Source organism: Drosophila subpulchrella, unplaced genomic scaffold (assembly GCF_014743375.2).
Source record: "Drosophila subpulchrella strain 33 F10 #4 breed RU33 unplaced genomic scaffold, RU_Dsub_v1.1 Primary Assembly Seq147, whole genome shotgun sequence".
Classification (NCBI taxonomy): Eukaryota; Metazoa; Arthropoda; class Insecta; order Diptera; family Drosophilidae; genus Drosophila; species Drosophila subpulchrella.
In genome coordinates, this window is record NW_023665487.1 from 85,001 (window position 1) to 98,112 (window position 13,112).

Genomic DNA, 13,112 nt, shown 5'->3' on the forward strand with positions numbered 1-13,112 from the left:
ACAAAATCATATGTTTACGCATAACATAAGTTTTGACCAATACGAGGAGGGGCCCGCCAACGACCACCTCCCTATAGTAGTTTTTTACCCCACGCACTACTGCGTGCCTGTTTACAGTACTAGTGCCAGCTATCACTAGGTTTATATATCATGTTTCAGTGATATATGGGTAAATTCTACCATTTATTCTTATGTATATGGCATTTCTATGCCATATTTATACAATCCATTCATATCTTAATGTATATTTATTATATTATACATTATTATGCCTTATAGGTATTATACCTATAAGCCATATCCATACGATTCATTCACTAGTGCCGCCCCTCACTAGGTTTATAATTGTTATATCATTGATATACAATTTATTTCTATATATATGGCATTTATATGCCATATCCATACAATGCATTCACATTTCAATGTATATTTACTTGTTATACATTATTATGCCTTATAGGTATTATACCTATAAGCCATATCCATACGATTCACTTATATAAATATATGTATATTTTTCTATACATAATTTTTTTTTACTTTTGTATGGATTTCTATGCATATCCATAGTTTATATGGATATGCTTGGCGTTCTATATAGTATTGACAAATTCATATGCATAACATAAGTTTTGACCAATACGAGGAGGGGCCCGCCAACGACCACCTCCCTATAGTAGTTTTTTACCCCACGCACTACTGCGTGCCTGTTTACAGTACTAGTGCCAGCTATCACTAGGTTTATATATCGTGTTTCAGTGATATATGGGTAAATTCTACCATTTATTCTTATGTATATGGCATTTCTATGCCATATTTATACAATCCATTCATATCTTAATGTATATTTATTATATTATACATTATTATGCCTTATAGGTATTATACCTATAAGCCATATCCATACGATTCATTCACTAGTGCCGCCCCTCACTAGGTTTATAATTTTTATATCATTGATATACAATTTATTTCTATATATATGGCATTTATATGCCATATCCATACAATGCATTCACATTTCAATGTATATTTACTTGTTATACATTATTATGCCTTATAGGTATTATACCTATAAGCCATATCCATACGATTCACTTATATAAATATATGTATATTTTTCTATACATAATTTTTTTTTACTTTTGTATGGATTTCTATGCATATCCATAGTTTATATGGATATGCTTGGCGTTCTATATAGTATTGACAAATTCATATGCATAACATAAGTTTTGACCAATACGAGGAGGGGCCCGCCAACGACCACCTCCCTATAGTAGTTTTTTACCCCACGCACTACTGCGTGCCTGTTTACAGTACTAGTGCCAGCTATCACTAGGTTTATATATCGTGTTTCAGTGATATATGGGTAAATTCTACCATTTATTCTTATGTATATGGCATTTCTATGCCATATTTATACAATCCATTCATATCTTAATGTATATTTATTATATTATACATTATTATGCCTTATAGGTATTATACCTATAAGCCATATCCATACGATTCATTCACTAGTGCCGCCCCTCACTAGGTTTATAATTTTTATATCATTGATATACAATTTATTTCTATATATATGGCATTTATATGCCATATCCATACAATGCATTCACATTTCAATGTATATTTACTTGTTATACATTATTATGCCTTATAGGTATTATACCTATAAGCCATATCCATACGATTCACTTATATAAATATATGTATATTTTTCTATACATAATTTTTTTTTACTTTTGTATGGATTTCTATGCATATCCATAGTTTATATGGATATGCTTGGCGTTCTATATAGTATTGACAAATTCATATGCATAACATAAGTTTTGACCAATACGAGGAGGGGCCCGCCAACGACCACCTCCCTATAGTAGTTTTTTACCCCACGCACTACTGCGTGCCTGTTTACAGTACTAGTGCCAGCTATCACTAGGTTTATATATCGTGTTTCAGTGATATATGGGTAAATTCTACCATTTATTCTTATGTATATGGCATTTCTATGCCATATTTATACAATCCATTCATATCTTAATGTATATTTATTATATTATACATTATTATGCCTTATAGGTATTATACCTATAAGCCATATCCATACGATTCATTCACTAGTGCCGCCCCTCACTAGGTTTATAATTGTTATATCATTGATATACAATTTATTTCTATATATATGGCATTTATATGCCATATCCATACAATGCATTCACATTTCAATGTATATTTACTTGTTATACATTATTATGCCTTATAGGTATTATACCTATAAGCCATATCCATACGATTCACTTATATAAATATATGTATATTTTTCTATACATAATTTTTTTTTACTTTTGTATGGATTTCTATGCATATCCATAGTTTATATGGATATGCTTGGCGTTCTATATAGTATTGACAAATTCATATGCATAACATAAGTTTTGACCAATACGAGGAGGGGCCCGCCAACGACCACCTCCCTATAGTAGTTTTTTACCCCACGCACTACTACGTGCCTGTTTACAGTACTAGTGCCAGCTATCACTAGGTTTATATATCGTGTTTCAGTGATATATGGGTAAATTCTACCATTTATTCTTATGTATATGGCATTTCTATGCCATATTTATACAATCCATTCATATCTTAATGTATATTTATTATATTATACATTATTATGCCTTATAGGTATTATACCTATAAGCCATATCCATACGATTCATTCACTAGTGCCGCCCCTCACTAGGTTTATAATTGTTATATCATTGATATACAATTTATTTCTATATATATGGCATTTATATGCCATATCCATACAATGCATTCACATTTCAATGTATATTTACTTGTTATACATTATTATGCCTTATAGGTATTATACCTATAAGCCATATCCATACGATTCACTTATATAAATATATGTATATTTTTCTATACATAATTTTTTTTTATTTTTGTATGGATTTCTATGCATATCCATAGTTTATATGGATATGCTTGGCGTTCTATATAGTATTGACAAATTCATATGCATAACATAAGTTTTGACCAATACGAGGAGGGGCCCGCCAACGACCACCTCCCTATAGTAGTTTTTTACCCCACGCACTATTGCGTGCATGTTTACAGTACTAGTGCCAGCTATCATTTGGTTTATATATCGTGTTTCAGTGATATATGGGTAAATTCTACCATTTATTCTTATGTATATGGCATTTCTATGCCATATTTATATAATTCATTCATATCTTAATTTATATTTATTATATTATACATTATTATGCCTTATAGGTATTATACCTATAAGCCATATCCATACGATTCATATACTAGTGCAGCCCCTCACTAGGTTTATATATCTCATTTTAATTATATATTGGTAAATTCTATTATTTATTCTTGTGTATATGGCACTTATATGCCGCCATATCTATAAAAATGCATTTATATTTCAATGTATATTTTCTATATTATACATTATTATGCCTTAAAAAGTTATTATACCTACCATAAGGCGATATCCATACGATTCATTTATATAAAAGATATATGTATAATTTTCTATACATAATTTTTTTTTATGAATATATGGGTTTCCTAAGCATATCCATATAATACATTTAGTTTTATATGGATTAGATTGGTCTTCTTTATTGTATTGCCAAACTCATATTGATAAAATAAGTTTTGAACAATAAGAGGATCAGCCGCCAACCAACCAACCACTGCTACCATTGGAGGAACATATACTTACTTTTTATATGTCCTCTTACTTGAATGGTCCTCTCTTTACTTGAAAATTTCATTACCATAGGAATCTATTTATACATGGAATATGATTTCCACTACTTTTTCGCGTCACTAATAATTAATATGACGATACAGACTTGCTACCATAACATAAGTCTTGAACAATAATAGGAGCAGCCGCCAACCAACCACCAACCAACCAACCACTGCTACCATTGATAGTAATTTTATATGTCCTCTTTACTTGAATTTCAATACCATAGGAATATTTATACATGGAATATGTTTTGCCACTACTTTTTCGCGTCACTAATAATATGACGATACAGTCTTGCTACCATAACATAAGTTTTGAACAATAAGAGGAGCAGACACACCAACCAACCAACCGCGCTGCTACCATTGAAGGAACATATACTTATATTTATATAAGTCCTCTTTACTTGAATGGCCTCTTTACTTGAATTTCAATACCATAGGAATATTTATTTATACATGGAATATGTTTTGCCACTACTTTTTCGCGTCACTAATAATATGACGATATAGACTTGCTACCATAACATAAGTTTTGAACAATAAGAGGAGCAGACACCAACCAACCAACCGCTGCTACCATTGAATGAACCATATATACAAACTTTTATATATGTCCTCTTTACTTGAATTTTAATACCATAGGAATATTTATACATGGAATATGTTTGCCACTTTATCATCGCGTCACTAATAAGATGACGATACATTTTGTTTGTTCAATATTTACTTATATATTGATGTTTCCAATTTAGGTCTTTTATATTTCTTCTTCCCTACCTTACACACCACAAACAAAGTGGCGTGCGATGCTGCAAGCAAGCATAATGATTATGCCCGCTTTGCAACATCTTTATTATCGAATCATCAAGCAAAGGATAAGCTTCAGTGGATCGCAGTATGGCAGCTGCTCAACCACTTACAACACCTTGCCTGTTACAAAAGTCGTTTACAATTGATTCTAGGCTTTGTCATTGTATTAAATAATGCTTTTATATGTAACTAGCGCGGCATCAGGTGATCAAAGATCCTCCCAATTTACTATGTTACAAATTACATTGGCATCACATCCATTGTCGTTTATAAAGTAAATTATAAACTTTAAATGGTTTAGAAGCCATACAATGCAAATTGCCCCTTATTTATCATTGCAGTCCAGCACGGATACGACCTTAGAGGCGTTCAGGCATAATCCAACGGACGTAGCGTCATACCACTGTTCGCTCGAACAAGTATTGTGCCATTGGTCCGTACCTGCGGTTCCTCTCGTACTACGCAGGAATGCTGTCGCAACAACGTTTTGTCATTAGTAGGGTAAAACTAACCTGTCTCACGACGGTCTAAACCCAGCTCACGTTCCCTTGCATGGGTGAACAATCCAACGCTTGGTGAATTTTGCTTCACAATGATAGGAAGAGCCGACATCGAAGGATCAAAAAGCGACGTCGCTATGAACGCTTGGCCGCCACAAGCCAGTTATCCCTATGGTAACTTTTCTGACACCTCTTGTTAAAAACTCTTTAAACCAAAAGGATCGATAGGCCGAGCTTTTGCTGTCCCTGTGTGTACTGAACACCGAGATCAAGTCAGCATTTGCCCTTTTGCTCTATGTGTGGTTTCTGTCCGCACTGAGCTGGCCTTGGGACACCTCCGTTATTATTTGAGAGATGTACCGCCCCAGTCAAACTCCCTACCTGGCAATGTCCTTGAATTGGATCATACCTGAGTAATTGGAGTTATACCAAATTTTCAAATCAAAAATACATAAATGCACCGTTTTATTAAAGAATTTGTTTGCGATTATATAACAAACTCGTGATACTTTGATCAAGAAGCTTGCATCAAAACCCAATACCATAAGATATAATAAATATATCCGTATAATGGCTAGGAAATGATACACGTTCCATTTAATCAAGTAAGTAAGGAAACAATAAGAGTAGTGGTATTTCATTGGCGATACCAAACCGAAGTCTAATATCTCCCACTTATTCTACACCTCTTATGTCTCCTTACACTGCCAGATTAGAGTCAAGCTCAAAAGGGTCTTCTTTCCCCGCTAATTATTCCAAGCCCGTTCCCTTGGCTGTGGTTTCGCTAGATAGTAGATAGGGACAGTAGGAATCTCGTTAATCCATTCATGCGCGTCACTAATTAGATGACGAGGCATTTGGCTACCTTAAGAGAGTCATAGTTACTCCCGCCGTTGACCCGCGCTTACTTGAATTTCTTCACTTTGACATTCAGAGCACTGGGCAGAAATCACATTGTGTCAACACCCGCTAGGGCCATCACAATGCTTTGTTTTAATTAGACAGTCGGATTCCCCAAGTCCGTGCCAGTTCTGAATTGATTGTTAATTGATAATCGTTATAATTAATAAGAACTAATTGGTTTAACCCAATTAGTATTCTTAAAAATTTTAGCAAGAAAGTTCCACAATTGGCTACGTAACTAAACTATCCGGGGAACAAGTGACCAACATAAATGCCAGACACTCTATTTACCCAGAACGAGCACATAAACCATGTTATTGTTTCCCAATCAAGCCCGACTATCTCAATCTTCAGAGCCAATCCTTATCCCGAAGTTACGGATCTAATTTGCCGACTTCCCTTACCTACATTATTCTATCGACTAGAGACTCTTCACCTTGGAGACCAGCTGCGGATATTGGTACGGCCTGTTGAGAAGTTTGCGTGTCCCCACCATAAATTTTCAAGGTCCGAGGAGAAAATATCGACACAACAGTATATGTCATGCTCTTCTAGCCCATCTACCATATCTCTCTGCGAAAGACTTCCATGGTAGTACGGCTATAAAACAGAAAAGAAAACTCTTCCGATATCTCTCGACGGCTTCTTTATGGTCGTTCCTGTTGCCAGGATGAGCACGAGGCCCATATTTAATAACAAACGGATACTCAACAGGTTACGGAATTGGAACCGTATTCCCTTTCGTTCAAAATTATTCAAGTATATTAATTAGCTTGATTTATATAATATAATTATATTTGTATGGCATTTGTGTTTTACTTGAAAATTTTCGGCTTTCGCCTTGAACTTAGGACCGACTAACTCGTGATCAACCACTGTTCACACGAAACCCTTCTCCACTTCAGTCCTCCAAGGTCTCATTCGATTATTTGCTACTACCACCAAGATCTGTACCAATGGCAGCTCCATGCAGGCTTACGCCAAACACTTCTACGCATACCATTGTACCTTCCTACTCACTAAAGTTTCAAAATTTATATCACAAGTAATATAAATCATCTACTTTAGCGGTAATGTATAGGTATACAACTTAAGCGCCATCCATTTTAAGGGCTAGTTGCTTCGGCAGGTGAGTTGTTACACACTCCTTAGCGGATTTCGACTTCCATGATCACCGTCCTGCTGTTTTAAGCAACCAACGCCTTTCATGGTATCTGCATGAGTTGTTAATTTGGGCACCGTAACATTACGTTTGGTTCATCCCACAGCGCCAGTTCTGCTTACCAAAAGTGGCCCACTGGGCACATTATATCATAACCTTGAACTTCATATCAAGAAAGTTAAGGTTCTTACCCATTTAAAGTTTGAGAATAGGTTAAGATCGTTTCGACCCTAAGGCCTCTAATCATTCGCTTTACCAGATAAGATTATTTTATATAACATTAAAATGCACCAGCTATCCTGAGGGAAACTTCGGAAGGAACCAGCTACTAGATGGTTCGATTGGTCTTTCGCCCCTATACTCAATTCTGACAATCGATTTGCACGTCAGAACTGTTTCGGTCTTCCATCAGGGTTTCCCCTGACTTCAACCTGATCAAGTATAGTTCACCATCTTTCGGGTCACAGCATATATGCTCAAGGTACGTTCCAGTTAGAGGCATAAATAATATAAATATCATTATACATAACTATATAGAACGCCCCGGGATTGTGTTAATTAGCTATAAATAGTTAAAAAACTAATCCCATTATTAGTCAAGTTAATTACGCTATTAGGTTTATATCCCAATAACTTGCACATATGTTAGACTCCTTGGTCCGTGTTTCAAGACGGGTCCCGAAGGTATCCTGAATCTTTCGCATTGTTAATCATACAAGTGCATATAATAAACACAAAAATCAATGATAATTATGCCATTATATAATTCCGAAAAATTAACGCACTGTATTCATATAAATCTATCAGCACTTTATCAAATTAATAACATTTATTCTGTGTTAAAATGCAAGCAAATTAATTTGAATAAACTATAAGTTATATTTTATGATAAATTTTGTATGCTAATAGATTACAATGTCCTTATATGGAAAAAATGCACACTATTATCATAATATTGTTTAAATATTACAATTTTAATGATGAATTTTCCATAACGGATATTCAGGTTCATCGGGCTTAACCTCTAAGCAGTTTCACGTACTGTTTAACTCTCTATTCAGAGTTCTTTTCAACTTTCCCTCACGGTACTTGTTTACTATCGGTCTCATGGTTATATTTAGTTTTAGATGGAGTTTACCACCCACTTAGTGCTGCACTATCAAGCAACACGACTCTTTGGAAACATCATCTAGTAATCATTAACGTTATACGGGCCTGGCACCCTCTATGGGTAAATGGCCTCATTTAAGAAGGACTTAAATCGTTAATTTCTCATACTAGAATATTGACGCTCCATACACTGCATCTCACATTTGCCATATAGACAAAGTGACTTAGTGCTGAACTGATTTCTTTTCGCTCGCCGCTACTAAGAAAATCCTGGTTAGTTTCTTTTCCTCCCCTAATTAATATGCTTAAATTCAGGGGGTAGTCCCATATGAGTTGAGGTTGTGTATAACTTTTTTTGCAATTAATTCTTTATATATAATGATAAAACATTTTATTAAATTCGTTATATATTTTATATATTTGTATGGCATTTGTTTGGTCTAACGAATCAACGAAGAATAATAATATTGTCAACGGCTTTCTATTTACTAATCTTTAATAAGAGACAATTCTAGATAAATTTTTTATGCTAGACATTTCTCAGTATTATTTGATTGAAAAAGAAAATATTTCTCTTCGTTTTTCACATTCAAATTATTTACTAATGTGAGATAATGTTTTTCATATATTTGTTAATATTATGAATAATATAATAATTAAATTATTATTATCCAATAATATACCATATGCTTATAAAATTTCATTATAAAATTTATATAAACAACTTAATTAGCATAGTCTTACAACCCTCAACCATATGTAGTCCAAGCAGCACTATAAAATTAATTAAAGTACATAACAGCATGGACTGCGATATGCGTTCAAAATGTCGATGTTCATGTGTCCTGCAGTTCACACGATGACGCACAGTTTGCTGCGTTCTTCATCGACCCATGAGCCGAGTGATCCACCGCTTAGAGTTTTATATATTGGTTTGGTAATTTTGTCATATATGTTTTTATTGAAAGAAATTAAAAATACACCATTTTACTGGCATATATCAATTCCTTCAATAAATTGATTTTTATACCTAAAACGAATGCTGCGAAATGTCTTAGTTTCATATAACCAATAATATATCAAGTATTTTTTAAATGGCATTTACGGTATTAATACTTTTTTTTAGCGATATATATTGAAATTTATATAAAACATTAACCTGTAATAATCAGGTACAACATTGTACATTTTAGGTTGTTGCATTATCCAATGTATGCGCATAACTGAGATGAACAATACATATCGCAACGCGTGTATATTATGGTCCATATACACACAGTGTTTTATTAATTAATTGCATTTAATATACAATATAATAATAATATTAAATAAATTTAATAATTTCGATTTGCTTGTTCGAATTTGTTATTTGTTTGCTTTTGCTTATTTATTTATCTCTTATTTAATGCAATAATATATTTATTATTACAATTATTATTTCGATTTGCTTGTTCGAAATTTTATATTTGATCTATAAAAGATCATATTTTTGGCAATTTATATTTTATTTGTATTACTATAATATATTATATTATTATAATAAAAACAAATTTTTTTATTAACGGTAAGGATATTAAACAATAATGATCCTTCCGCAGGTTCACCTACGGAAACCTTGTTACGACTTTTACTTCCTCTAAATAATCAAGTTCGGTCAACTTTTGCGAAACAACCGTAACACACAAGGCGTCACAGTGATCACGTCCGGAGACCTCACTAAATAATTCAATCGGTAGTAGCGACGGGCGGTGTGTACAAAGGGCAGGGACGTAATCAATGCGAGTTAATGACTCACACTTACTGGGAATTCCAAGTTCATGTGAACAGTTTCAGTTCACAATCCCAAGCATGAAAGTGGTTCAGCGGTTTACCCGGACCTCTCGGTCTAGGAAATACACGTTGATACTTTCATTGTAGCGCGCGTGCAGCCCAGGACATCTAAGGGCATCACAGACCTGTTATTGCTCAATCTCATTATTGCTAGACGCAATTTGTCCATTTAAGAAGCTAGTGTCCTTATAATGGGACAAACCAACAGGTACGGCTCCACTTATATAAACACATTCAAACACAATAAACATTTTACTGCCACCATGAATGAAGGCTATATAAGCTTCAACACCATAATCCTGAAGATATCTATTTAATATATTTGAGTCTCGTTCGTTATCGGAATTAACCAGACAAATCACTCCACGAACTAAGAACGGCCATGCACCACCACCCATAGATTCGAGAAAGAGCTATCAATCTGTCTTACACACTTATGTTCGGACCTGGTAAGTTTTCCCGTGTTGAGTCAAATTAAGCCGCAGGCTCCACTCCTGGTGGTGCCCTTCCGTCAATTCCTTTAAGTTTCAGCTTTGCAACCATACTTCCCCCGGAGCCCAAAAGCTTTGGTTTCCCGGGAAGCGACTGAGAGAGCCATAAAAGTAGCTACACCCAATTGCTAGCTGGCATCGTTTATGGTTAGAACTAGGGCGGTATCTGATCGCCTTCGAACCTCTAACTTTCGTTCTTGATTAATGAAAACATCTTTGGCAAATGCTTTCGCTTAAGTTAGTCTTACGACGGTCCAAGAATTTCACCTCTCGCGTCGTAATACTAATGCCCCCAAACTGCTTCTATTAATCATTACCTCTTGATCTGAAAACCAATGAAAGCAGAACAGAGGTCTTATTTCATTATCCCATGCACAGAATATTCAGGCATTTGAAGCCTGCTTTAAGCACTCTAATTTGTTCAAAGTAATTGTACCGGCCCACAATAACACTCGTTTAAGAGCACTAATGCAGGTTTTTAAATAGGAGGAACATATGAAAAAATACAAGTATCTAAGCACATGTAAGAACTCCACCGGTAATACGCTTACATACATAAAGGTATAGTACTAACCACAATTGTAAGTTGTACTACCCGTATGAAGCACAAGTTCAACTACGAACGTTTTAACCGCAACAACTTTAATATACGCTATTGGAGCTGGAATTACCGCGGCTGCTGGCACCAGACTTGCCCTCCAATTGGTCCTTGTTAAAGGATTTAAAGTGTACTCATTCCAATTACAGGGCCTCGGATATGAGTCCTGTATTGTTATTTTTCGTCACTACCTCCCCGAGCTGGGAGTGGGTAATTTACGCGCCTGCTGCCTTCCTTAGATGTGGTAGCCGTTTCTCAGGCTCCCTCTCCGGAATCGAACCCTGATTCCCCGTTACCCGTTGCAACCATGGTAGTCCTAGATACTACCATCAAAAGTTGATAGGGCAGACATTTGAAAGATCTGTCGTCGGTACAAGACCATACGATCTGCATGTTATCTAGAGTTCAACCAATATAACGATCTTGCGATCGCTTGGTTTTAGCCTAATAAAAGCACATGTCCCATAAGGTTCATGTTTTAATTGCATGTATTAGCTCTAGAATTACCACAGTTATCCAAGTAACTGTTAACGATCTAAGGAACCATAACTGATATAATGAGCCTTTTGCGGTTTCACTTTTAATTCGTGTGTACTTAGACATGCATGGCTTAATCTTTGAGACAAGCATATAACTACTGGCAGGATCAACCAGAATAATGTTTTTATTCATATTTCATTCATATTTTTGAATAGAAATTAGCAATATAAATTTTATAGATTGTTTTCTATCGAATACGGCCATTTTTATATAGCATTCGTATACGTTTGTTGTTTTCACAATATATACTTGTTCCGCCACTAATAATAACAAGTTTTTTAATTATTGATGTTAAAAACACAATATTTTTTTTCGTAATACGTAATAATTTTCTTTATATTTGCATATTTCATTCTAAAATATCTTTTTTGTTCGACATACGTCATTATTGTATCCACACATGTACAATTTTTGTTTAACCAATATAAAATATTGAATTAAATCATTTGTATTTTGATGATAAATTTAAAATTTATCTGTATATATTCATATAAGACTCTTTGGTAATATATAATATAAAACCGAGCGCATATATGATATGTACGTTAGAAGAAATAATATATATATATATTATTTTCTTTTAATATAGGGACACCTCTTTTAATTTATCCCCGCAGGGAATTATCACATAACTCAGTATGTGATAATGGCAGACCAATATACATATATATCAAGATTATCAATACAAAATATATATCATTATTAGCCTGCCTCAATTGTAATTATTTATTTGGATTAACGATAAAGTTCGGAAACAATTTGTTATTCTATGTATAATAGAAACCTTGGCCTTTGTTTCAACATTATTATCTTTGGGCTTAAAATATTAACCGTGGAGCCAAGTCTCATATTCATAAATGAATAAAGAAACAAATTTGACGGATTAATATCTTCTCTACCGACAGACAGTATTTTGTCACGTCAATAGTAGATGGCCGGCCCATTGACCATCCTATAGTAGTTTTTGGACCCAATATCTTTAATTCGGGTATTTTCAATTGTCTTTGCCAATCAACCGTTTGGTACTCTCTCATATAATAAGAGAATACACATATAATTCCATTATATGGATACATCTTCATTATTTTATTTGCTACATCACCCTATAATAGTTTTTGAACCCGTCAACTTCAATTCGGGTATTTTCAATTGTCTTTGCCAACCATTTATATGGTATTCTCTATTATAATAAGAGAATACTAGTGTATATCCATTATATGGATATATCATCTTCATATTATTTGCTACACCACCCTATAGTAGTTTTTGAACCCATCATCTGCAATTCGGGTATTTTCAATTGTCTTTGCCAACCAACTATACGGTATTCTCTCTTATAATAAGAGAATACAAGTATATTTTCATTATATGGATAT

At 34.2% G+C, this 13,112-nt stretch overlaps 3 non-coding genes across 3 annotated transcripts; all 3 read right to left on the reverse strand.

Moving 5' to 3' along the window:
• Positions 1-4,648: 4,648 nt before the first annotated feature.
• LOC119558895 lies at positions 4,649-8,619 on the reverse strand. Its single transcript, XR_005220514.1, has one exon. It is a non-coding gene; the product is annotated as a large subunit ribosomal RNA (ribosomal RNA).
• Positions 8,620-9,020: 401 nt separating this feature from the next.
• Positions 9,021-9,199, reverse strand: LOC119558875. Its single transcript, XR_005220496.1, has one exon. It is a non-coding gene; the product is annotated as a 5.8S ribosomal RNA (ribosomal RNA).
• Positions 9,200-9,858: 659 nt separating this feature from the next.
• LOC119558887 lies at positions 9,859-11,853 on the reverse strand. Its single transcript, XR_005220507.1, has one exon. It is a non-coding gene; the product is annotated as a small subunit ribosomal RNA (ribosomal RNA).
• Positions 11,854-13,112: the final 1,259 nt, after the last annotated feature.